The 24275-nt window shown below is 39.2% G+C and overlaps 1 non-coding gene across 1 annotated transcript; it reads left to right on the top strand.

The window, feature by feature from the left end:
• The first annotated feature begins 24168 nt into the window (after positions 1-24168).
• TRNAV-CAC (transfer RNA valine (anticodon CAC)) lies at positions 24169-24241 on the top strand. Its single transcript has one exon. It is a non-coding gene; the product is annotated as a tRNA-Val (tRNA).
• Positions 24242-24275: the final 34 nt, after the last annotated feature.

Genomic DNA, 24275 nt, shown 5'->3' with positions numbered 1-24275 from the left:
ATTTTTTATTTGCAATATATACGCACCGAATGCATTTTGTAAAGTATTCTGGGAGAGACTAAAAGTCAAACGCTTTCCTTTTTTAACAGACAATCTCGTTATAGGTGGTGATTTTAATCTATCATTATGTCAAGAACTAGAAAGATTTTCAAAGAAAAACTTAAAAGTCCACAATAAACATGCTAAATATATTAAAAACTTCTGTCATGGCGTGGCTAGGTTGTGGCCATGATCGGTCGCACTTTATGAAGCTCCCAGACCTTCTCTTTCAACAAGCCAACTTACATAGTAGATTCTTGCTATCCTACTCGCTATATATGAGATTCATCTTCCCCAGCTACTCCTGATCCGAGTGATACCAAGATTACCTATATGCATAGCCTGGGACCTGATCTAGCTTCCTGAGAACTGTGGCGGGGGCCTACATTTTAGCTTTGCGCACTCCAATTACCAGTCCTTTGGGCTTAACAGCTACAGATTTGTCAGTGGACAGTGCACCTGATCATAAATATGGAGTTCTATACCGTATTACAGACCTTACTAGAGAACCTTGCAGTACAGATGGACAACGAGTTCGCTGATCTCATCGCAGTCTGTCGTAATATACCCAGGGAGCAATTCTCCTCAACTACAGAGCTTAAACCCACTGAAGGTGGGAAAAGAACCCAAACATCCATGAGTCAGTTATTAACCTGTCGGAGGATGCCACAGGAAGACATTCAAGACGTGACCCTCAGCACCACACAGCAGCGCCCCAAGGAAAGCTGCGAGAAACCGCGAGAGCCCAGATACCATGCTTCTAGAGAGCCGCGATTAGCGGCGACTAACTGGTGTGATCCGACCGGTCGGTAGTTGTCTGGGACATGGCGACTCCTACTTTCAGGACTAAGAACTCAATGGCGCACTCGCTAAAACCCTACAGTCAGGTCACTTGAGGCGATTCAAGATATGACACCTTTTGCGCTGACATCTCCCTTGCTAATGTGAGATCCGTAGTTACCCTCCTATCAACTAGGCCACAGTCTCCATGTAGTGGAGAGGCCTTTGCTACACAGCCGCCTGCAGACCAGCGTGCCCTACTGAGCAATAGTCAGCATACTGAAATCCAGCTACTGCAATTCAACTACACCATAGTGCCTTGTGTAAAAGCTGGAGTGGGGTAATCTATCTAAGATCTCATTTGGGGAGTAGAGTTACTATCAGCTTGTTTATCTGTGTGTACGCTACACCTTAATTCTATATTGGGAACTGTAAACGAAGTGTACTGGACTTGAGCCTGGACCCTTTTTGAAAGTTGATAGCATCCTCGATGATGACTATAAAGTCTGATGACTGGGACATATTGATATAGTTTACACTTAATATTTTATTAGCCAAGCGTCTCTCTCTACCATTTGACACTAGGGTATATGTAATATAAGTTTCCATATGCTTTATACAGGATCTTATTGTTGTAAGGGGTTCCGAGAAATACCTAACACAGTTTTGTACAATTTATTTTGTGGATGGTATGGGTGAGTGTATATCTGTCAACTGACAATTTATAGTGAAGATGGTTTCTGTCTAAAAGAGGTTAATATGAATCTGATGTCTAATGACACTCCTACTTGACTTAATTTTTAGTTAGCTATTTAGGTCTCAGATTAGTCGAAGGGAACCTTGTTTCATACTGTGTTTATATGCTCCCTATCACGTTGTCAGCGGCCGGGGCAGTGTGGTACCTTACTTACTGTGTGGTTCACATTGGGAGGTACTATAAAAGATGAACTTATGAGAAATTGTTTATACCCTAGATAACTGATCCTCTGACCATCTTCATGTAACGATGTTGACCTACTTTATATACTAGTGCACTTATACTCAACTATCCAATTTACAGTGGTATCATATATATTTTTGAAGCACGTATGTAACTTGGATACTCGAAACCTTCATAGACTTCCAATCCACATCTAGTCCCCTCTAAGCACCTGAGTTTTTAGCATTCATACTGTCAGGATTTTAGCATATGGTTGTATACCTTTAAGTTTCCTATCCAATAGTTTCATCACGCCCCCTATAAAACACCTGGTCACACCTAAAGCCTTGCTTAGTATTTTGTGAACTTCCTGTAGTCACACCTTCACCTAAGCTGGAGCTAAACTTCGTTTTTCTCTCAAACCACAGTCTGCCTTACTTTGGAATTTCATAGTCTATTTGTGTGTGCAAAAGGATTTATTATTCTGCCATTCTTTTTTATAGACTGTCATCTCTCCTGCAAAGGAAACAGCAAGCGTATCTGTTACGCATAACATCAGAGGAGACAAATAACACCCAGTCCTATATCTTCTGAACAGAATTCTGTGGAATCTACTTATCAAGGTAATCTTCTGCTGTTCCGCTACATTAAACAACTTAATTCTATTTAGATTCACTCTGCAGCTCTCACCTTCGGCATCTGCTGTGTGCAGACTGACATCACACGCTGAACTCTCTAACTCCTACGGTCTCACTGCTTAATCACCTTCCCCTCAGCAACAGAGTCTCAAGGAGCTGCTGTGTGCACCGGACTGTTAACTCCTTCAGTGTTAAGTAAGTTGCTTCTTTCAAACTATTCTGGAATCTATTTAAAGCTACAACTGAAATATAGACTGCATGTTTCATTTAAACAGAAGCAATTGATTTAAATCCACTTCAGTATGCTACTACCATTACTGACTGTTTGCTAAAAGCTTCCTAATAGAAAGTATTGCATTCCATTTGTTTCTCATCCTGCTTGCTAATTACTAACCTGCTAAAGAGTCTTCAATTATACCTATTTAACACTGCTGTATCTGAAGCTTGCTTTAACTTAAGAATTCCAGTTGAATTTGCTACTGTCTGTTAAAATAACAGTTCAGAGTAAACCTAAGTAACATCTTATCTAATAAATACACTAATTCAAAGGTGGCACTTTTAATAGAGTTCACTTAAAAGATTGGTGTGACAATTCAAATATATTAGACTAAGATTTTCTCCACTCTAACTACACCATAAACCTAAGAAATATTAGGTTTATTACATAATACTAAGCCTTAAAAAGTAATAGGAAGTTATTAGTATGGATCCTGCTGAACTACCACAAATTGTGTATAATTTAAATCAGAAAGTTGATCAGATGGGGCAAGCAATTTTGGATTTGCAGGTGGAGAACCAGGTGTTAAGAGAATTGATTAAGGACACTAAGAATCAAAAATTTCAAGCACCAGAACCCCAGGTATGTCTTCCCGAAGTGTTTTCAGGTGAAAGAAGGAATTACAGGCAATTTAAAAATGCCTGTTATTTACTGTATAACTTAAAGCCACTTACTTACCCTACTGACAGGGTGAAGGTACTCACTACTGTCTCATTTTTAAAAGCTGAACCAAGAAAATGGGCAGATCAATTGTTTGAATCTAATTCTCCACTACTAAATTCTTTGACAGATTTTTTTGAAGCTTTAGATGAGTTATATCAGGAGACTGATGTGCAACTGACCGCTGAACAAAGAATGAGAAGTCTAAAGCAAGGTAAGAAACCGGTTGAAGATTATACAGCAGAATTTAAGTTATATGCATCTGACTCCTCATGGAGTATGATATCTCTCAGGAACCAATATAGATTGGGACTGTCAGAAAGCATTAAGGATGAGCTCGCTCGAATTGAATTGCCATCTAATTTAGAAGCTCTGATAAAATTAGCCACACAAATAGACAGAAGATTGCGAGAAAGGAAGGCAGAACGCGTACAAATTGATTCAACAACACGGGCCCAAGCCTCTGGCTATTCTGCAGCGTCTACATCCTCTACGAACCACACAACACCTATGGAGATAGGAGTCCTTAGAGGACCACTCACCCCTGAGGAGCGTTTGAGAAGAAGATCTAAACAGTTGTGTATGTACTGCGCCAATCCGAATCACACAGTTTCTGATTGCCCCACCTTACGCAGGAATAAACAAAAAAGTAAGTGTATTTTCTTACATAATGCACGTTACTCAAATAAATCATCTACTTACTGCAATCTTTCTCTCCTACTACAGTGGGACCTTAGAAGACTGGAAACAGAAGCCATCATAGATTCTGGAGCCTTTGGCAACTTTATTGATTCAACACTTGTAACCAACAATAAAATACCTTCTGTTAAGAAAGAAATACCAGTGTCTCTTAAAGTTATTGATGGTTCTTCACTTACTGTGGGTCCCATCACACATCATACCGTACCACTACTTGTCACCACTGACATGGGTCATACTGAATATATCACATTCGATATTATTCCATCTCCACATTTCCCTATAATTTTAGGTATACATTGGTTACAATTACATAACCCTAAGATAGATTGGACCTCCTTCGCTATCTCACTTCAATCTTCTTATTGTACTAATACTTGTTACCCACAACATGAAACAGTACTATCACTCATAGAAGAAGTCCCTATTCCTGAACAATATGAAGATTTTAAGGAGGTCTTTAGTAAAACTGAAGCAGAAGCCTTACCACCCCACAGGGTATATGACTGCCCTATAGAACTTATCCCTGGATCAACTCTTCCAGTGGGACACCTTTACCCTTTGAGCCAGGCAGAACTTGATCATTTGAAGCAATATCTACAGGAAAACCTGAAAAAAGGGTTTATTCGCCCTTCATCGTCACCCACTGCTGCTGGAATGTTCTTTGTGACAAATAAAGACGCCAGTTTGAGACCGATAATCGACTACAGAGAGTTGAACAAACGCACAGTTAAAAACCGCTATCCACTTCCCCTCATCCCAGAATTAATCGAACGTCTCACTAAGGCTACAATATTCACCAAACTTGATCTGCGTGGCGCATACAACCTAATCCGTATTAGGGAAGGTGATGAATGGCTTACTGCCTTCCGAACCAGATACGGATTATTCGAATATCTTGTAATGCCATTCGGCCTTTGTAATGCGCCCGCAGCATTCCAACACTTCATAAACGACATATTTCGTGACCTACTGGACATCTGCGTCGTGGTATATCTTGACGACATACTGATATATTCCAGTTCTCTCTCTCAACACATAAAGCATGTACGCTGGGTATTGGCTAGATTGAAGGTTCACAAATTGTATGCAAAATTGGAGAAATGTTCGTTTCATCAAACCTCAATATCTTTTCTGGGGTACACAATTTCCCCTTCAGGGATACAAATGCAAATGGAGAAGGTTGATGCAGTAAGAGATTGGCCAGTACCAACAAACAAAAAGGAACTACAGAGGTTTCTTGGCTTCACTAACTATTATCGAAAATTTATCAAAAACTTTTCTGCTATTGTAAAACCACTTACACAACTCACAGGTGCATCTGTACCTTTCCACTGGACACAAAGTCATCTTGAAGTTTTTCAACAACTGAAAGAATGTTTCATATCCGCCCCTATACTACGATTTCCAAACATCAACCTACAATTTGTGTTAGAAGTAGACTCTTCTGATTATGCAATTGGAGCAGTGTTATCTCAACGTACATCTCAAGATGAACCATTGCATCCAGTTTCTTTTTTTTCCAAAATCATGTCCCCTGCAGAGATGAACTACACAATCGGAGACAAGGAATTGTTGGCTATTAGAAGATCCCTTGAATTTTGGAGGCATTTACTAGAAGGTGCTCATCATCCTATCATAATTTTTACAGATCACAAAAATCTACAATACCTCCAAAATAACAAGACCTTGTCCGCACGACAAGTAAGATGGAGCCTTTACTTTTCCAGGTTTGATTTTCAGATCATCTATCGACCTGCTCATAAAAACGGTAAAGCAGATGCCCTCTCCAGACATATGTCAAACAAATCAGAACCATCGATACCTAATACTATCATCCCAGCAGAAAAATTCATTGGGATTACCTCAGACTTCCTTACAGAAGTAAAGAATTCTTCTTCAAATCAAGCTCCACTTACAAACAAAGATACAACTTTAATAGATGGCGTCTACTATTTCAACAAACGTATTTTTCTTCCAACAGAACTACGACAAAAGGTACTTGTTGAGCATCATGATTCACCCTTGGCAGGACATCCAGGAGTTAAAAGAACATTAGAACTACTTTCCAGGAATTTCTGGTGGCCACAGATGAAAAACACAGTCACAGAATACATTAAAAGTTGTGTTACATGTCAGATATCAAAGACTGACAGAGCTTCACCTTACGGATTACTAATCTCTTTACCAGTATCGAACCAACCTTGGCAACAAATTGGTGTTGATTTTATAGTAGATTTACCTCCCTCAAAAAACCAAACCACTATAATGGTTGTTATAGATACATTCACTAAAATGGCTCATTTTTTGCCATACCATAAACTACCCACATCTTCCGAAACTGCCACACTCTTCCTGGACAACATATTGAAATTACATGGGTTACCTACAGTGATCATCTCCGATAGAGGTACTCAGTTTACCTCCCGTTTTTGGAAGGATCTCTGTAAAACTCTGAATATCCAACACCATTACACTACCTCCTTTCACCCACAAGCAAACGGACAGACTGAGAGGGTAAATCAGTGGTTAGATGAGTATCTCCGATGCTTCTGCTCCTATCAACAAAGTGATTGGGTGAAATTCTTACCTTACGCAGAATACGCTTATAATAATCTAACTAGTTCATCAACTAAACTAACCCCATTTTACGCTAATTATGGGTTCCATCCTAGATTCACTTCCATCTCTTCTAACCCATCCAACTCCCCACTAGTAGACGACTTAAAAAATACCATCTTGGATAATTTCAACTTTATTAAGGATAACATTCAGAAAGCTCAAGCCTCTCAAAAAAGCTACTACGATTTGAGACATAGAAAACCACCTGACTATAAAGTTGGGGACCAAGTGTGGTTATCAACAAAGAATTTGAAATTCCATTTTCCCAGTAAGAAGCTTGTTCAAAAATTTTGTGGTCCTTTTCCAATAACGAAAGTGGTAAACAACAATGCAGTTACCCTACAGTTGCCCTCCTCCATGTCAATCCACCCTACCTTCCATGTCTCCTTGTTAAAACCTTATTTGCCAACCAGATCTTCTGTTCCTCTGATACCCACAGCTATGACACCCTCGGATACTGACGTTTTTGAGGTTCAACGGATCATGGATTCTCGATACTCTAGAGGGGTTCTCCAATACCTTGTGCGATGGAAGAACTTCACTGAAGAAGAAGATAGTTGGGAACCTTCTACCAATTTATCGGCACCACGTCTGGTGTCTTTATTTCACCGACGATACCCAGACCGTCCTAGACCCCAAGCTGAGGATCAGCTTGCTTGAGGAGGGGGTCATGTCAGGATTTTAGCATATGGTTGTATACCTTTAAGTTTCCTATCCAATAGTTTCATCACGCCCCCTATAAAACACCTGGTCACACCTAAAGCCTTGCTTAGTATTTTGTGAACTTCCTGTAGTCACACCTTCACCTAAGCTGGAGCTAAACTTCGTTTTTCTCTCAAACCACAGTCTGCCTTACTTTGGAATTTCATAGTCTATTTGTGTGTGCAAAAGGATTTATTATTCTGCCATTCTTTTTTATAGACTGTCATCTCTCCTGCAAAGGAAACAGCAAGCGTATCTGTTACGCATAACATCAGAGGAGACAAATAACACCCAGTCCTATATCTTCTGAACAGAATTCTGTGGAATCTACTTATCAAGGTAATCTTCTGCTGTTCCGCTACATTAAACAACTTAATTCTATTTAGATTCACTCTGCAGCTCTCACCTTCGGCATCTGCTGTGTGCAGACTGACATCACACGCTGAACTCTCTAACTCCTACGGTCTCACTGCTTAATCACCTTCCCCTCAGCAACAGAGTCTCAAGGAGCTGCTGTGTGCACCGGACTGTCAACTCCTTCAGTGTTAAGTAAGTTGCTTCTTTCAAACTATTCTGGAATCTATTTAAAGCTACAACTGAAATATAGACTGCATGTTTCATTTAAACAGAAGCAATTGATTTAAATCCACTTCAGTACGCTACTACCATTACTGACTGTTTGCTAAAAGCTTCCTAATAGAAAGTATTGCATTCCATTTGTTTCTCATCCTGCTTGCTAATTACTAACCTGCTAAAGAGTCTTCAATTATACCTATTTAACACTGCTGTATCTGAAGCTTGCTTTAACTTAAGAATTCCAGTTGAATTTGCTACTGTCTGTTAAAATAACAGTTCAGAGTAAACCTAAGTAACATCTTATCTAATAAATACACTAATTCAAAGGTGGCACTTTTAATAGAGTTCACTTAAAAGATTGGTGTGACAATTCAAATATATTAGACTAAGATTTCCTCCACTCTAACTACACCATAAACCTAAGAAATATTAGGTTTATTACACATACATCCCTAGCACGATATCTCAACCCACCCCAAATGATGTAATCTTGGTATACCATACTCCCAGGTGATATATGCTGTAAAAATCTATCTATCTATACAGTATTTCTCCAACATTGGTGTGTCCGGTCCACGGCGTCATCCTTACTTGTGGGATATTCTCTTCCCCAACAGGAAATGGCAAAGAGTCCCAGCAAAGCTGGTCACATGATCCCTCCTAGGCTCCGCCCACCCCAGTCATTCTCTTTGCCGTTGTACAGGCAACATCTCAAAGGAGATGGTTAAGAGTTTTTTTGGTGTTTAAATGTAGTTTTATTCTTCTATCAAGTGTTTGTTATTTTAAAATAGTACTGGTATGTACTATTTACTCTGAAACAGAAAAGGATGAAGATTTCTGTTTGTAAGAGGAAGATGATTTTAGCAGACAGTTACTAAAATCGATTGCTGTTTCCACACAGGACTGTTGAGATGAAGTAACTTCAGTTGGGGAAACAGTTAGCAGACTTTTCTGCTTAAGGTATGACTGGCCATATTTCTAACAAGACCATGTAATGCTGGAAGGCTGTCATTTCCCCTCATGGGGACCGGTAAGCCATTTTCTTAGTTTAACATAAAAGAATAAAGGGCTTCAAAAAGGGCTTAAAAACTGGTAGACATTTTTCTGGGCTAAAACGATTGCTTTATTAGGCATATTATACAGATTCTAACTAATTATTGGTGTTATAATCTTGGGGAAACGTTTAGGAAAACGGCAGGCACTGTGTTGGACACCTTTTTCAGTTGGGGGCCTTTCTAGTTATAGACAGAGCCTCATTTTCGCGCCAATAATGCGCAGTTGTTTTTGGAGAGCAAGGCATGCAGATGCATGTGTCAGGAGCTAAGAATCACTGAAAAAGCTTATAGAAGGCGTCTTGTGGTATCGTATTCCCCTCTGGGCTTGGTTGGGTCTCAGCAAAGCATATAGCTGGGACTGTATAGGGGTTATATGTAAAACGGCTCCGGTTCCGTTAATTTAAGGGTTAAAGCTCTGAAATTTGGTGTGCAATACTTTTAATGCTTTAAGACACTGTGGTGAAATGTTGGTGAATTTTGAACAATTCCTTCATACTTTTTCACATATTCAGTAATAAAGTGTTTTCAGTTTGAAATTTAAAGTGACAGTAACGGTTTTATTTTAAAACATTTTTTGTGCTTTGTTGACAAGTTTAAGCCTGTTTAACATGTCTGTACCATCAGATAAGCTATGTTCTATATGTATGAAAGCCAATGTGTCTCCCCATTTAAATTTATGTGATAATTGTGCCATAGTGTCCAAACAAAGTAAGGACAGTAATGCCACAGATAATGATATTGCCCAAGATGATTCCTCAAGTGAAGGGAGTAAACATGATACTACATCCCCTTCTGTGTCTACACCAGTTATGCCCACACAGGAGGCCCCTAGTACATCTAGTGCGCCAATACTTATTACCATGCAACAATTAACGGCTGTAATGGATAACTCCATAGCAAATCTTATATCCAAAATGCCTACTTATCAGAGAAAGCGCGATTGCTCTGTTTTAAACACTGAAGAGCAAGAGGACGCTGATGATAACTGTTCTGACATACCCTCACACCAATCTCAAGGGGCCATGAGGGAGGTTTTGTCTGATGGAGAAATTTCAGATTCAGGAAAAATTTCTCATCAAGCTGAACCTGATGTTGTGACATTTAAATTTAAATTAGAACATCTCCGCGCACTGCTTAAGGAGGTGTTATCTACTCTGGATGATTGTGACAATTTGGTCATTCCAGAGAAATTATGTAAGATGGACAAGTTCCTAGAGGTTCCGGTGCCCCCCGACGCTTTTCCTATACCCAAGCGGGTGGCGGACATAGTAAATAAAGAGTGGGAAAGGCCCGGCATACCTTTTGTCCCCCCCCCTATATTTAAGAAATTATTTCCTATAATCGACCCCAGAAAGGACTTATGGCAGACAGTCCCCAAGGTCGAGGGGGCGGTTTCTACTCTAAACAAACGCACTACTATTCCTATCGAAGATAGTTGTGCTTTCAAAGATCCTATGGATAAGAAATTAGAGGGTTTGCTTAAAAAGATTTTTGTACAGCAAGGTTACCTTCTACAACCAATTTCATGCATTGTTCCTGTCACTACGGCAGCGTGTTTCTGGTTCGAGGAACTAGAAAAATCGCTCAATAAAGAATCTTCGTATGAGGAGGTTATGGACAGAGTTCAAGCACTTAAATTGGCTAACTCTTTTGTTTTAGATGCCGCTTTGCAATTAGCTAGATTAGCGGCGAAAAATTCAGGGTTTGCTATCGTGGCGCGCAGAGCGCTTTGGCTAAAGTCTTGGTCAGCGGATGTGTCTTCCAAGACAAAATTGCTTAACATTCCTTTCAAAGGTAAAACATTATTTGGACCTGATTTGAAAGAGATTATTTCAGACATCACTGGGGGAAAGGGCCACGCCCTCCCACAGGATAGGTCTTTTAAGGCTAAAAATAAACCTAATTTTCGTCCCTTTCGCAGAAATTGACCAGCCTCTAATTCTACATCCTCTAAGCAAGAGGGTAATACTTCACAACCCAAACCAGCCTGGAAACCAATGCAAGGCTGGAACAAGGGTAAGCAGGCCAAGAAGCCTACCACTGCTACCAAATCAGCATGAAGGGATAGCCCCCGATCCGGGACCGGATCTGGTGGGGGGCAGACTTTCTCTCTTTGCTCAGGCTTGGGCAAGAGATGTTCAGGATCCTTGGGCGCTAGAAATAGTTTCTCAAGGTTATCTCCTGGAATTCAAGGAACTACCCCCAAGGGGAAGGTTCCACAGGTCTCAATTATCTTCAAACCAAATAAAAAGACAGGCATTCTTACATTGTGTAGAAGACCTGTTAAGGATGGGAGTGATTCATCCAGTTCCAATAAGAGAACAAGGGATGGGTTTTTATTCCAACCTGTTCATAGTTCCCAAAAAAGAGGGAACATTCAGACCAATTTTGGATCTCAAGATCCTAAACAAATTTCTCAGGGTACCATCGTTCAAAATGGAAACTATTCGAACGATCCTACCTACTATCCAGGAAAATCAATTTATGACTACCGTGGATTTAAAGGATGCGTACCTACATATTCCTATCCACAAGGAACATCATCAGTTCCTAAGGTTCGCTTTTCTGGACAAGCATTACCAGTTTGTGGCACTTCCATTCGGATTAGCCACTGCTCCAAGGATTTTCACAAAGGTACTAGGGTCCCTTCTAGCGGTTCTAAGACCAAGGGGCATTGCAGTAGTACCTTACTTGGACGACATCCTGATTAAAGCGTCGTCTCTGTCAAAAGCAAAGGCTCATACGGACATCGTCCTAGCCTTTCTCAGATCTCACGGATGGAAGGTGAACAAAGAAAAAAGTTCTCTGTCCCCGTCAACAAGAGTTCCCTTCTTGGGAACAATAATAGATTCCTTAGAAATGAGGATTTTTCTGACAGAGGTCAGAAAATCAAAAATTCTAAGCTCTTGTCAAGTACTTCATTCTGTTCTTCGTCCTTCCATAGCGCAGTGCATGGAAGTAATAGGATTGATGGTTGCAACAATGGACATAGTTCCTTTTGCACGAATTCATCTAAGACCATTACAACTGTGCATGCTCAGACAGTGGAATGGGGATTATACAGACTTGTCTCCGACGATTCAAGTAGATCAAAAGACCAGAGATTCACTCCGTTGGTGGCTGACCCTGGACAATCTGTCACAGGGAATGAGCTTCCGCAGACCAGAGTGGGTCATTGTCACGACCGACGCCAGCCTGGTGGGCTGGGGCGCGGTCTGGGAACCCCTGAAAGCTCAGGGTCTATGGTCTCGGGAAGAATCTCTTCTCCCGATAAACATTCTGGAACTGAGAGCGATATTCAATGCTCTCAAAGCTTGGCCTCATCTAGCAAAGGCCAAATTCATAAGGTTTCAATCAGACAACATGACGACTGTTGCATATATCAATCATCAGGGGGGAACAAGGAGTTCCCTGGCGATGGAAGAAGTGACCAAAATAATTCAATGGGCGGAGGATCACTCCTGCCACTTGTCTGCGATCCACATCCCAGGAGTGGAAAATTGGGAAGCGGATTTTCTGAGTCGTCAGACATTCCATCCGGGGGAGTGGGAACTCCATCCGGAAATCTTTGCCCAAATAACTCAATTATGGGGCATTCCAGACATGGATCTGATGGCGTCTCGTCAGAACTTCAAGGTTCCTTGCTACGGGTCCAGATCCAGGGATCCCAAGGCGACTCTAGTAGATGCACTAGTAGCACCTTGGACCTTCAACCTAGCTTATGTATTCCCACCGTTTCCTCTCATTCCCAGGCTGGTAGCCAGGATCAATCAGGAGAGGGCTTCGGTGATCTTGATAGCTCCTGCGTGGCCACGCAGGACTTGGTACGCAGACCTGGTGAATATGTCATCGGCTCCACCATGGAAGCTACCTTTGAGACAGGACCTTCTTGTTCAAGGTCCATTCGAACATCCGAATCTGGTTTCCCTCCAGCTGACGGCTTGGAGATTGAACGCTTGATTTTATCAAAGCGTGGGTTTTCAGATTCTGTAATAGATACTCTGATTCAGGCTAGAAAGCCTGTAACTAGAAAAATTTACCATAAAATATGGAAAAAAATATATCTGTTGGTGTGAATCCAAAGGATTGCCATGGAACAAGATAAAGATTCCTAAGATTCTATCCTTTCTACAAGAAGGTTTGGAGAAAGGATTATCTGCAAGTTCTCTAAAGGGGCAGATTTCTGCTTTATCTGTCTTACTACACAAACGACTGGCAGCTATGCCAGATGTTCAAGCATTTGTTCAGGCTCTGGTTAGGATCAAGCCTGTTTACAGACCTTTGACTCCTCCCTGGAGTTTAAATCTAGTTCTTTCAGTTCTTCAAGGGGTTCCGTTTGAACCCTTACATTCCGTAGATATTAAGTTACTATCTTGGAAAGTTTTGTTTTTGGTTGCAATCTCTTCTGCCAGAAGAGTTTCAGAGTTATCTGCTCTGCAGTGTTCTCCTCCTTATCTGGTGTTCCATGCAGATAAGGTGGTTTTGCGTACTAAGCCTGGTTTTCTTCCTAAAGTTGTTTCTAACAAAAATATTAACCAGGAGATAGTTGTACCTTCTTTGTGTCCGAATCCAGTTTCAAAGAAGGAACGTTTGTTACACAATTTGGATGTAGTCCGTGCTCTAAAATTCTATTTAGAGGCTACTAAAGATTTCAGACAAACATCTTCCTTGTTTGTTGTTTATTCTGGTAAAAGGAGAGGTCAAAAAGCGACTTCTACCTCTCTTTCCTTTTGGCTTAAAAGCATTATCCGATTGGCTTATGAGACTGCCGGACGGCAGCCTCCTGAAAGAATCACAGCTCACTCCACTAGGGCTGTGGCTTCCACATGGGCATTCAAGAACGAGGCTTCTGTTGACCAGATATGTAAGGCAGCGACTTGGTCTTCACTGCACACTTTTGCCAAATTTTACAAATTTGATACTTTTGCTTCTTCGGAGGCTATTTTTGGGAGAAAGGTTTTGCAAGCCGTGGTGCCTTCCATTTAGGTGACCTGATTTGCTCCCTCCCTTCATCCGTGTCCTAAAGCTTTGGTATTGGTTCCCACAAGTAAGGATGACGCCGTGGACCGGACACACCAATGTTGGAGAAAACAGAATTTATGCTTACCTGATAAATTACTTTCTCCAACGGTGTGTCCGGTCCACGGCCCGCCCTGGTTTTTTAATCAGGTCTGATGAATTATTTTCTCTAACTACAGTCACCACGGTATCATATGGTTTCTCCTATATATATTTCCTCCTGTCCGTCGGTCGAATGACTGGGGTGGGCAGAGCCTAGGAGGGATCATGTGACCAGCTTTGCTGGGACTCTTTGCCATTTCCTGTTGGGGAAGAGAATATCCCACAAGTAAGGATGACGCCGTGGACCGGACACACCGTTGGAGAAAGTAATTTATCAGGTAAGCATAAATTCTGTTTTTGCTCTCAATGGACTAACCGTAGTGGTTAAGGTGACTTTTTAATGGAGGCGCCAATATTTCTTCTTAAAAGACCCATGTATTATGTTACTTAACTTCACATTACAGCCTGTTGCAGTATCAGGAACCTCCGCCCCTCCCCACGCCCTCCCCCTCCCTCTATATTTTAAGCGGTGCTTACCCGCTAACTCCCACCAACTACTTTAAAGCCCAAAAGTGTCTGTCCTTCTGACTAACATATATATTTTAGTTCACTCATTCCAAATGGTCCATAAGTGGCCTGCCAATTAGTCAGCTAATTAAGCTAAAAATATAATAAAATAGAGGTTTGAGAAGCCTTGCTACTACTATCCATTGTTATATTTATTCATTTTCTTACAAATGTTACTGTTTCCTGTATAATGGTATGTTTGGCCTTGATTTTATAAGGCGTTCAATGTATGATTTTTGTATTGCAAAACCTCAATAAAAAATTATTTAAAAAAAAAAAAAAAACTTCCGTCATAAGCTTAAAATAATTGATATATGGAGGGTACAAAACCCAGATACTCACTCTTTTACATGTGAATCCAAAACTTATAGAACATTCTCTAGAATTGATTTTTTATTAGTTGCCGAATCATTATCCCTTCAAAAAATCGAATCCAAAATAAGTGACATAGCTATATCGGACCATGTGGTTATTTCCCTGTCATTTCATATGCTAGCTAGACCCAAAGAAAAGAATCAAGCTATTCATTTCACCAGATTCATGTATAATAATATCAGGTTTCTACTATGCCTTAAGCAAAAATGGAAAGACTAATGTGCAAATAATATATCATACCTCAACAAAATAGAGACATTTTGGGAGGCGTCTAAAACGGTCTTAAGGGGAGATATAAAAGCATATATGTGCAATAAGAAAAAGAAAGATAATATGAGAGAAGTTCAATTAGCAAATCAAGTTAGAAATACTTATAGAAAATTCTATCATGACTCAAGTCAGGCTAACTGGGAGAACTATTACAGAGCAAGGCAGGAAAGGGATATCCTTCTAAAATAGAAATCCTATTAAGAAGAGATGAAAACAAGTTTACAGTTTAGAGGATACCATTGGTGTTCCGCTAAATATCTTGCTAAGTTAGTTAAGAATAGAAAAAAGAAAAACGATATACTAGCCATTAAAGAAGCAGATCAAAGATTTACAGACCCGATAGATATTAGCAAGATTTTTTACACATATTACCAGAAGCTCTATTCAGAGACTAGTAGTAATAACGTAAATCAGGAAAAATTCTGGGAACAAAATAGAACACCGTTGGTCTCAGAAGACCTTCTTGCTATGCTTAATGCTTCAATCACAGGGGAAGAAATTGGAAAAGCGATAGAAAAAGTGAAATTAAATAAGGCAGCAGGCCCGGACTGTTTACCCGCAGAATACTTTAAAATTCTTGCGGAAGAACATAAACCTATTCTTAAAAAACTTTTTAATAACTATTTTTCAGCAAATAATCCACCTTCAGGATACTTTTCTGCTGCCAACATTTCTTTAAATCCCAAGAAAGATAAAAATCCGGAAGATACCACTGCATATAGACCAATATTGGTGCTTAACACTGACTATAAGCTATTAACTTCTATTATAGCATCCAGATTTATGATTTGTCTTGAAAGATTATTCATCCTGATCAGACAGGGTTTATGGCCTCTAGGAACTTATCTAAAAATATGCGGAAAATCACAACACTCTTAGACTATATGTGGAACATAGGTAGAAGCAAGAGTAAACAATTTAAACACGATACAGCGCTTTTGACCCTTGATGCCGAAAAGGCTTTTGACTCTATTGAATGGGAATATTTATTAATAGCATTGGAGAAGTTCGGATTTAAAAATCAATTTGTCCATTTTGTGCATGATCTATATAGTAGCCCGACTTCTTTCCTGTTGGTTAATGGGTCTTTAACACCCAGTATAATTCTAAAAAAAGGTACTAGACAAGGTTGTCCCTCGTCCCCTCTACTTTTTAACTTAGCGTTAGAACCTTTAGCCATTTGGCTAAGAGATAAGCTAGAAGGAATTCCTATGGGCAAACACACTCTTAAAATCTTATTGTATGCTGATGATCTTTTAATGTGTCTGTATAATACAGCTCAAGCTATACCATTAATTCTAGAGTGTTTACATTTTTTCAGTTCCTTTTCGGGCTATAAGGTAAACTATAGCAAATGTGAATTAATGTGGATACATAAAACTAGTTACAGTATACTAAAAAATCCATTTAAGGAAGTGGATTCTCTCATATATCTTAGGATATATTTACATATTTATTACAGAAAATTAAAGCAGACCTAGAATTATGGGCTTCTTTCCCCTGTCAGTTTTGGCTAGAATTAGTCTTATCAAAACAATTATCTTTCCACGGCTTTTATATCCGCTACAAAATCTCCCCTTAATGTTAAGTAAAATGAATATCCGGAAATTAAATTCTAGTTTTTCTAAATTTATTTGGAATGGGAGAAAAAACGCGTATTGCATTGGATAAATTGATGCAAACACGTAGCTCTGCTGGTATGGCTTTACCCAATATAGCTTTTTATAATCTAGCTGCCTTAGCCAAAATTGCTGTAGATTGGCTAGCTGAAACGAATTGGTTCTCTTCAGATGACTTAGGGAGCTTCTATGTTTCTCCATTTTCTTTGAAAGCTATAATACATAGCTCTCCCAGAGAACTACCAAGTAACATAAAGGGCTTAATATCCTTTAAGAACATTATTGTCGCATGGCATAAAGTCTGCACGTTAATAGGTGTAGACTATTCTTTCTCTGACTACCTACCTATAATAAGTAACCCGGAATTTTGTCCTGGAAACAATCAGGAAGTATTTAGAGGATGGGCCAGAAATTGCCTAAAATTTATCTACCAACTATTAGCAGATAATAGACAAATGCTTCCATTTGAAAATCTAACTCAACAGTTCAATATACCTAATAATAACTTCTATGCTTACTTGCAAGTAAGACATTATATTAATATTAGGATTTGGTATGATGGTGGAGCTGCTCCATGGTCCGATATTGAAATGTGTATGTTGAAGCTTAAAACCGGTGCTCCCTCGATCTCCCTATTGTATAGTATAATGTTAACTAAATAAAGTCAAATCTTTTTGGAAAAGCTCTGTAATATATGGATACCATTTTTCCCAAACATAGACCTGGAAAAAATTAAAGCAAGTTTTAATGCACTAGATAAGTGTCGGATATCAACAAGCTGGAAAGAAACACACATGAAACTTATTGATAACTACTATTGCACAATTTTAAAATGGCAAGAATGTATCCTAGTCAAGCCTTTTCTTGCCCACGGTGTACATATATAAACGCAGATATTCTGCATGTATTTTGGTCATGTCCTAAGAATGGGCAGTTTTGGAGGAAAGTGGCTTTCTGGCTTAACAAATTGTACAAAGTAAACATATCCTTTGACTTAGAAAATATCTTCCTTCTTAATATGAATGTTAATAATTGCCCTTTACAGAGAAATATCTTAAATACTATAATACTGTTGATTAGGCAACTTATAGTTAAAATTGGAAGGCAGAAAATGTACCGGGTCTTTCCACTTTTATTAAAGAAGTACAAATCCAAATAATATTTTAATCTTTCCATCTAAAAACTACAAAAGAAAAGGAAATCAAGACATTTCTGATAGGGTGGCTCCCCATAATTAAAACATACTCACTATCCATTTAGAAACATATATTATATCCATTTTTGAGCTCTGATAGTTTTGCAGACCTAGTTATACTAGGCGACTTTCCAGCAGCTTGGATATCAGGATATCGGGAACAGTGACTGCCTGGGTCGGCGGAGGGAGAGGGGGGAGGAGGGGTGGGTGCAGGGGGACAGAGGAGAAATTATTATCCATATAATTTAAAAAAAAAAAAAAAAAAAAATCTCCTTTTCTTGTATTTTTTTTATTTTATATTTGCTGATGTATATTTAGAGTTGAGATTATTAAGAGAAGATGTATCTACAAAATATATGTAAATGTAATTTAAAAAAAAAAAAAAAAAACAAGCAGCGTTCCGCCCGAAGTTTCCGGCTCGCCGGACACTTAAGTTAAGAAGCAGTGGTCTTAAAGGGACACTGAACCCAAATAATTTATTTCTTGATTCAGATAGAGCATGCAATTTTAAGCAACTTTCTAATTAACTGCTATTATAAATTTTTCTTCCTTCTCTTGCTATCTTTATGTGAAAAAGAAGGCATCTAAGCTTTGGACAGCACTTTTTTACTGGTGGATGAATGTATCCACCAATCAGCAAGGACAACCCAGGTTGTTCACCAAAAATGGGCTGGCATCTAAACTTACATTCTTGCATTTCAAATAAAGATTCCAAGAAAATGAAGAAAATTTGATAATAGGAGTAAATTAGAAAGATGCTTAAAATGCCATGCTCTATCTAAATCATGAAAGAAAAATTTTGGGTTCAGTGTCCCTTTAAGACCGCTGCTCCTTAACTTGTCCTTCATCTTTTAGATGGCAGACTACAATCATCCCGATCCGATCGATTGACACCACCTGCTAGCGGCCGATTGTTCGCTATGTTGTCGGCCTTTAGCGATGTCTGGCAGACATGATTCGCTACCGCCTGGCATATAACAAATCTCACCCATAGAATATATAGATAGAAAACAGACAGAACAGATAGATGATAGATAATAAATAGAGAGAGAGAACAGACAGAACAGAGATTATAGAGATAGAGGCAGACAGACATATAGATGAAAAATATATAGACGGATAGAACAGAAAGAACATATAGAATAGAATTATAGACAGACATATAGATATAGAATATATAGACAGAGCAGAAATATTAGAGATATAGACATATACTGTATATATATATATATATATATATATATATATATATATAGAGAGAGAGAGAGAGAGAGAGAGAGAGAGAGAGAGAGAGAGAGAGAGAGAGAGAGAGAGAGAATAGACAGCACAGATAGAATAGAGATATAGACAGACAGACATATAATATATAGAGAGAACAGATAGATAAGAAATATAGACAGGCAGATAGAGATCATCAAAAGAGAATTACTTTTCTTCTTTTAATCTCACAGTTTATGAAAGGCATGAGGAGTTTAGAATACAGAATAACTCTGGCATTACTAAACAACCACAATGTACATTACACAGCAAGTTTACTTATCTTTGGAGCTGGGTTTCTAATTTTGCTTCCTGCAGCTGCACTATCATAACGCTGTGTGTATAACTCTCACAGTGCAGGGTGAATGAGAGCATGCTGCTTGATGGTTATTGGAGGATGCAACTGTCAGTCATTTCAGATCCTCAGCTAAACCAATAAGGCAGGATTACTTCAACTCCATGACATCACCCTTGTCATGGTTACCTAGCAGGCTACTTCCTACTAGTTTCGGCAAGCAGTTTAGAAAGTAACCCTCCTGCTGATTTAACCTCCTCTGTCTGTGCTGCATTATACTAAAGCTGGGTAGTAGCAGCATGTATATTCAGCATAGTGCAGGAGAGGAGCTTAATCAGCAGTGTGTGCTTCCGGTACATGAGTAATTAGAGTTGGCCCGTTCCCTAAACCTGTAGCTGAGGTAAGGCAACTCAGCTATAACAAGCTGCATACCTACCAGGCTCCATTCACCTCCACTACCCACTTTCAGAAGCTCCCTTCCTCACTCAAGTAAATCCACAACTGCCTCTAGGCTCCATAATAAAATGCACACTTTTGAAAGTTATGTGCGCTCCCTCTGAAAGGGAACAGTGGTCCTGGGTGTCCTGGATCGGCAGCTGATCTCTGTCTCTGTGCGGCCCACCAAAGTGCGGGACCAGTGCCCCTGTTCTGGTAAGAGGGTGAACTTTGGAAAAGAGGGAGCCATGTCACTTCCTGTGACGTAACATCAGCTGTTTCACAAATTTTGGACCTAATGCGCATGCGTGCCAGCGTCATCACATACCCAGGTATGTGATGACGCTGGCACGCATGTGCATACGTCACTGGTAAAATATTTAGAGCTGTGAAATTCCGGAACCCTTTCTAGAGCGCATGCGTGGTATTTTGTATCATAAATGGTGCGCTCATGGAAAGCTCTTTATTAGGCTCCTCTGCAATATTCGGAACTCCGCCCCCACTGCAACTACTCCCATTACTACTACTACTGTAAAGCTGAGTCTCCGTGCTTGTGCATGACAAACAGCTGTTCTCTTTGTTAATCAACCAATAGATTTACTGCTGCAACAAATGTTTGCTCCCTTCAATGTCATTGTGTTTCATACACGAGCACGGAGACTCAGCTTTTGGACAACAATTCAAACTGTTAGCTCACAAAAAATTTACTTTTGAAGTAAGTTTATTAAAACTGTTGAGTGAAACTCCATCTAAAATATCACAACGTTCTGGATCTGATTTTCAAAAGGGGAGAGTTCCCATTACTTTGAAGGGGCAGTAAACCTAGAAAATAATGTTGCAGAATTCTATAACATTAGCTTAGCGCCAGCTTTGTAAAGCAAAGGGTTAAATAGATATTTTACAACAAAAACAACGCTGCTCCTGGCTCTACTGAGCGGGTCTGTTTTCTTCTCCTAAGCGCATCGCGGACACGCTGTATAGTCACAGTGTGCCCAACCGCGCTATTAAACTCAATGTAGCTCGCTCCCGCTACCAGACCAGAGCGGGAACAAGCTACATTGAGTTTAATAGCGCGAACGGGCACACTGTGATCGGGCATACTATATCTTGTCAGTGCCTGTGCACCAGTATTCAAACACCACACCTTCTCAAAGAATCAGCAGTGGCTTGTATGACACAAATGATATCTTCAGAAGCAAGAGAAACAGTTGTGAGCTCTCTGAGCAGACATGGTGTTTGAATACTGGTACAGGGGCTCTAACAGGATATGTGCGTATGCTGCTGTAAAACAGTAATAGCTTTTACTTGAAGCATTTTTGCTCATGGAAGGATATTGCAAAAATGCTTATATTTAAAATTTAAATGCAGCAATGCACATTTCAATTTTGACCTTTCTATCCCTTTAATTGAAAAATACCTAGACTCTAGAGAGAATTACATTTGATGTGTTGATTTAGTAGTCCCGGGATTCCTGCTCTTACCATAGGCCAAATGGAGGGTGTCTTTAAAGGGGCAGTAAACTTACAAACTAATGTTATAGAATTCTGCACATAGTGCAGAATTATATAACATCAGCTTAGTGGCAGATTTATACATTAAAGTATTGCAGAGATTTTTTATTTATTTATTATAACCTTAAAGGGGCGGTAAACTTACTAACTAAGGTTATAGAATTCTGCACATAGTGCAGAATTATATAACATTAGCTTAGTGCCAGATTTATACATTAAAGGATTGCAGAGAATTTTTATTTAAAAGTTAATTTTTCCAGAACGCCGCTCCTTGCTCTACTGAGCGGGTCTGGTTTTTCCTCAGAGCATCGCAGCAACACTGTCTAGTAGAGCTGCAACAACTAATCGTCATAATCGATTATGAAAATAGTTGTCAACGAATCTCATAATCGATTAGTTGGTTTGCAATTAGTTGGTCTGTGCACAACACCAGCTGCTTCACTCCACTGAGCTCATACAACATGGTATTGAGTTTTATGGTTATGTCCTTAGCCTATATGACGTTTACCGACGTATACTTTTCACTTTTTCAGGACAGTATACGTTTACAACTACCCCTAGCTTATGTGCAACCCAGATATAATAGTCATCATTGGGATTGTTTATATTAAATCTGGTGATTTGGAACTATGCTTTTCATGATATAGTGCTGAGCTTGTTGTTTACACCTTGCCCCTAGATTGATGGGAGTTATTTAAATTGTTGTGCACTTTTATCTGTTTGCACAATTATTAGCGGATTGCTTGCTATTGCTCATTATATGTACTGTATAAACAAATGTGTAAGGCTTTGTCCTGTTGTTGATATACAGTCCTTAGCGCTTTTGATTTGTTTGTTATTGTTTTTTTTATATTTTTAATAAATTGTGATATGTACCAGATTCAACCTTTATAAGTAAATATCTGTTATTTTTAGAGCGGACTAGATATTTTCCCCTAACCTTATAGCTGGTTATTTACCATTGCATATAGTCTATAGATATTCAAGATATTTTTTATGTACCTTGCCAAGGTGGAAGTACTACCTCTTTTCAAACAGTTATAAACTGTGCTTTGCTGGTTAAACAGTTGTGTTAATGTAAAGTTTTAGTCTGAAGTTTATATTTGTAACACTCAGTATGTGGATTCTATTTAAAATATAGGAAACAGTTATTGATTCTTTTTTTATCCGATTAGTCGATTAATCGAAAAAATAATCGGCCGATTAATTGATTATGAAAATAATCGTAAGTTGCAGCCCTACTGTCTAGTCACAGCGTGCCCGGTCGCGCCATTAAAATGTAGCTCGCTCCTGCTCTGGTCTAGTAGCGGGAGCGAGCTACATTCAGTTTAATGACGCGACGGGGCACACTGTGACTAGACAGGGTTGCCGCGATGCGCTGAGGAAAAACCAGACCCGCTCAGCAGAGCAAGGAGTGGCGTTCTGGAAAAATTAACTTTTAAATAAAAATTCTCTGCTATCCTTTAATGTATAAATCTGCCACTAAGCTAATGTTATATAACCTTAGTCTGTAAGTTTACCGCCCCTTTAAGGTTATATTTGATGGAAGCTATAAAGCACCTTTTTCCTCTTAAGTCATAAACATTTTAAAGGGATACTAACCCCAAATTTTGTCTTTCATGATTCAGATAGAGCGTGCAATTTTAAGCAACTTTCTAATTTACTCCTAGTATGAATTTTTCCTCTTTCTCTTGCTATCTTTATTTGAAAAAGCAGGAATGTAAGCATAGGAGCCAGCCCATTTTTGATTCAGCACCTGGTTTGCGCTTGCTGATTGGTGGCTAACTGTACCCACCAACCAGCAAGCGCTATCCAGGGTGCTAAACCAAAAATGAGCCGGCTCCTTAGCTTAGATTCCTGCTTTTTCAAATAAAGATAGTAAGAGAATGAAGAAAATGTGATAATAGGAGTAAATTAGAAAGTTTCTTAAAATTGCATGCTCTATACGAATCATGAAAGAAACAATTTAGGTGTAGTATCCCTTTAAGGATTTTGATTGACAATCACTAAGGAAGTAATTTAGTTTTACATTTGACAGTAAAATGGCCTCTTAAAGAATTATTAGGTCTGGTTTGGGTCCAGATCTCAAGTCCCATCTGGGTATATGGCTAAAAAGGGCAATGGGTCTGATCTGGTCATAAATGCTCATGTAATGTACAGGGGCTGAGAGCAATAGGGTCTGATATAAACATCTATGTGGGGATAACTGCAGACCTCTGGTTGCGACTTTCACTGAACAACATAAGAAATTAAGTGGCTTGGAAATGGAAATGAGTCAATTTTGCCTACTACCATGCTATTTTTAATAATCGTTTTAATATTGTTCTGATTCCTACTGAATATAAAAAAACAAATATTGATATTGTGCTTAGATGCTATAGGTGTTTTTGTTCTATAATTCTATATAGTTCTTCCTTTCAATTTTCTTTATCTTACAAGTATCAGGTCAGCATGTTCATACTTCATTTAAAATAATAATAGCATACTGTACTAACATTGTAAATATAAATGCTATGCATGCCAACTTGTATCGGGAAAAAAAAATTGTATGCTTGGTAGGTATTGTGCACAATAGCTAACAGTAATCACAAGTAATTTTAATGAAAAATTGTAGTCGTTTCCGTAGTGTAGCGGTTATCACGTTCGCCTCACACGCGAAAGGTCCCCGGTTCGATCCCGGGCGGAAACACTTTATTTGGGGATTATACTTTTTACTGATTAGT

This window comes from Bombina bombina, chromosome 2, assembly GCF_027579735.1.
Source record: "Bombina bombina isolate aBomBom1 chromosome 2, aBomBom1.pri, whole genome shotgun sequence".
Lineage (NCBI taxonomy): Eukaryota > Metazoa > Chordata > Amphibia > Anura > Bombinatoridae > Bombina > Bombina bombina.
This window is presented reverse-complemented; position numbering and strand designations above follow the sequence as displayed.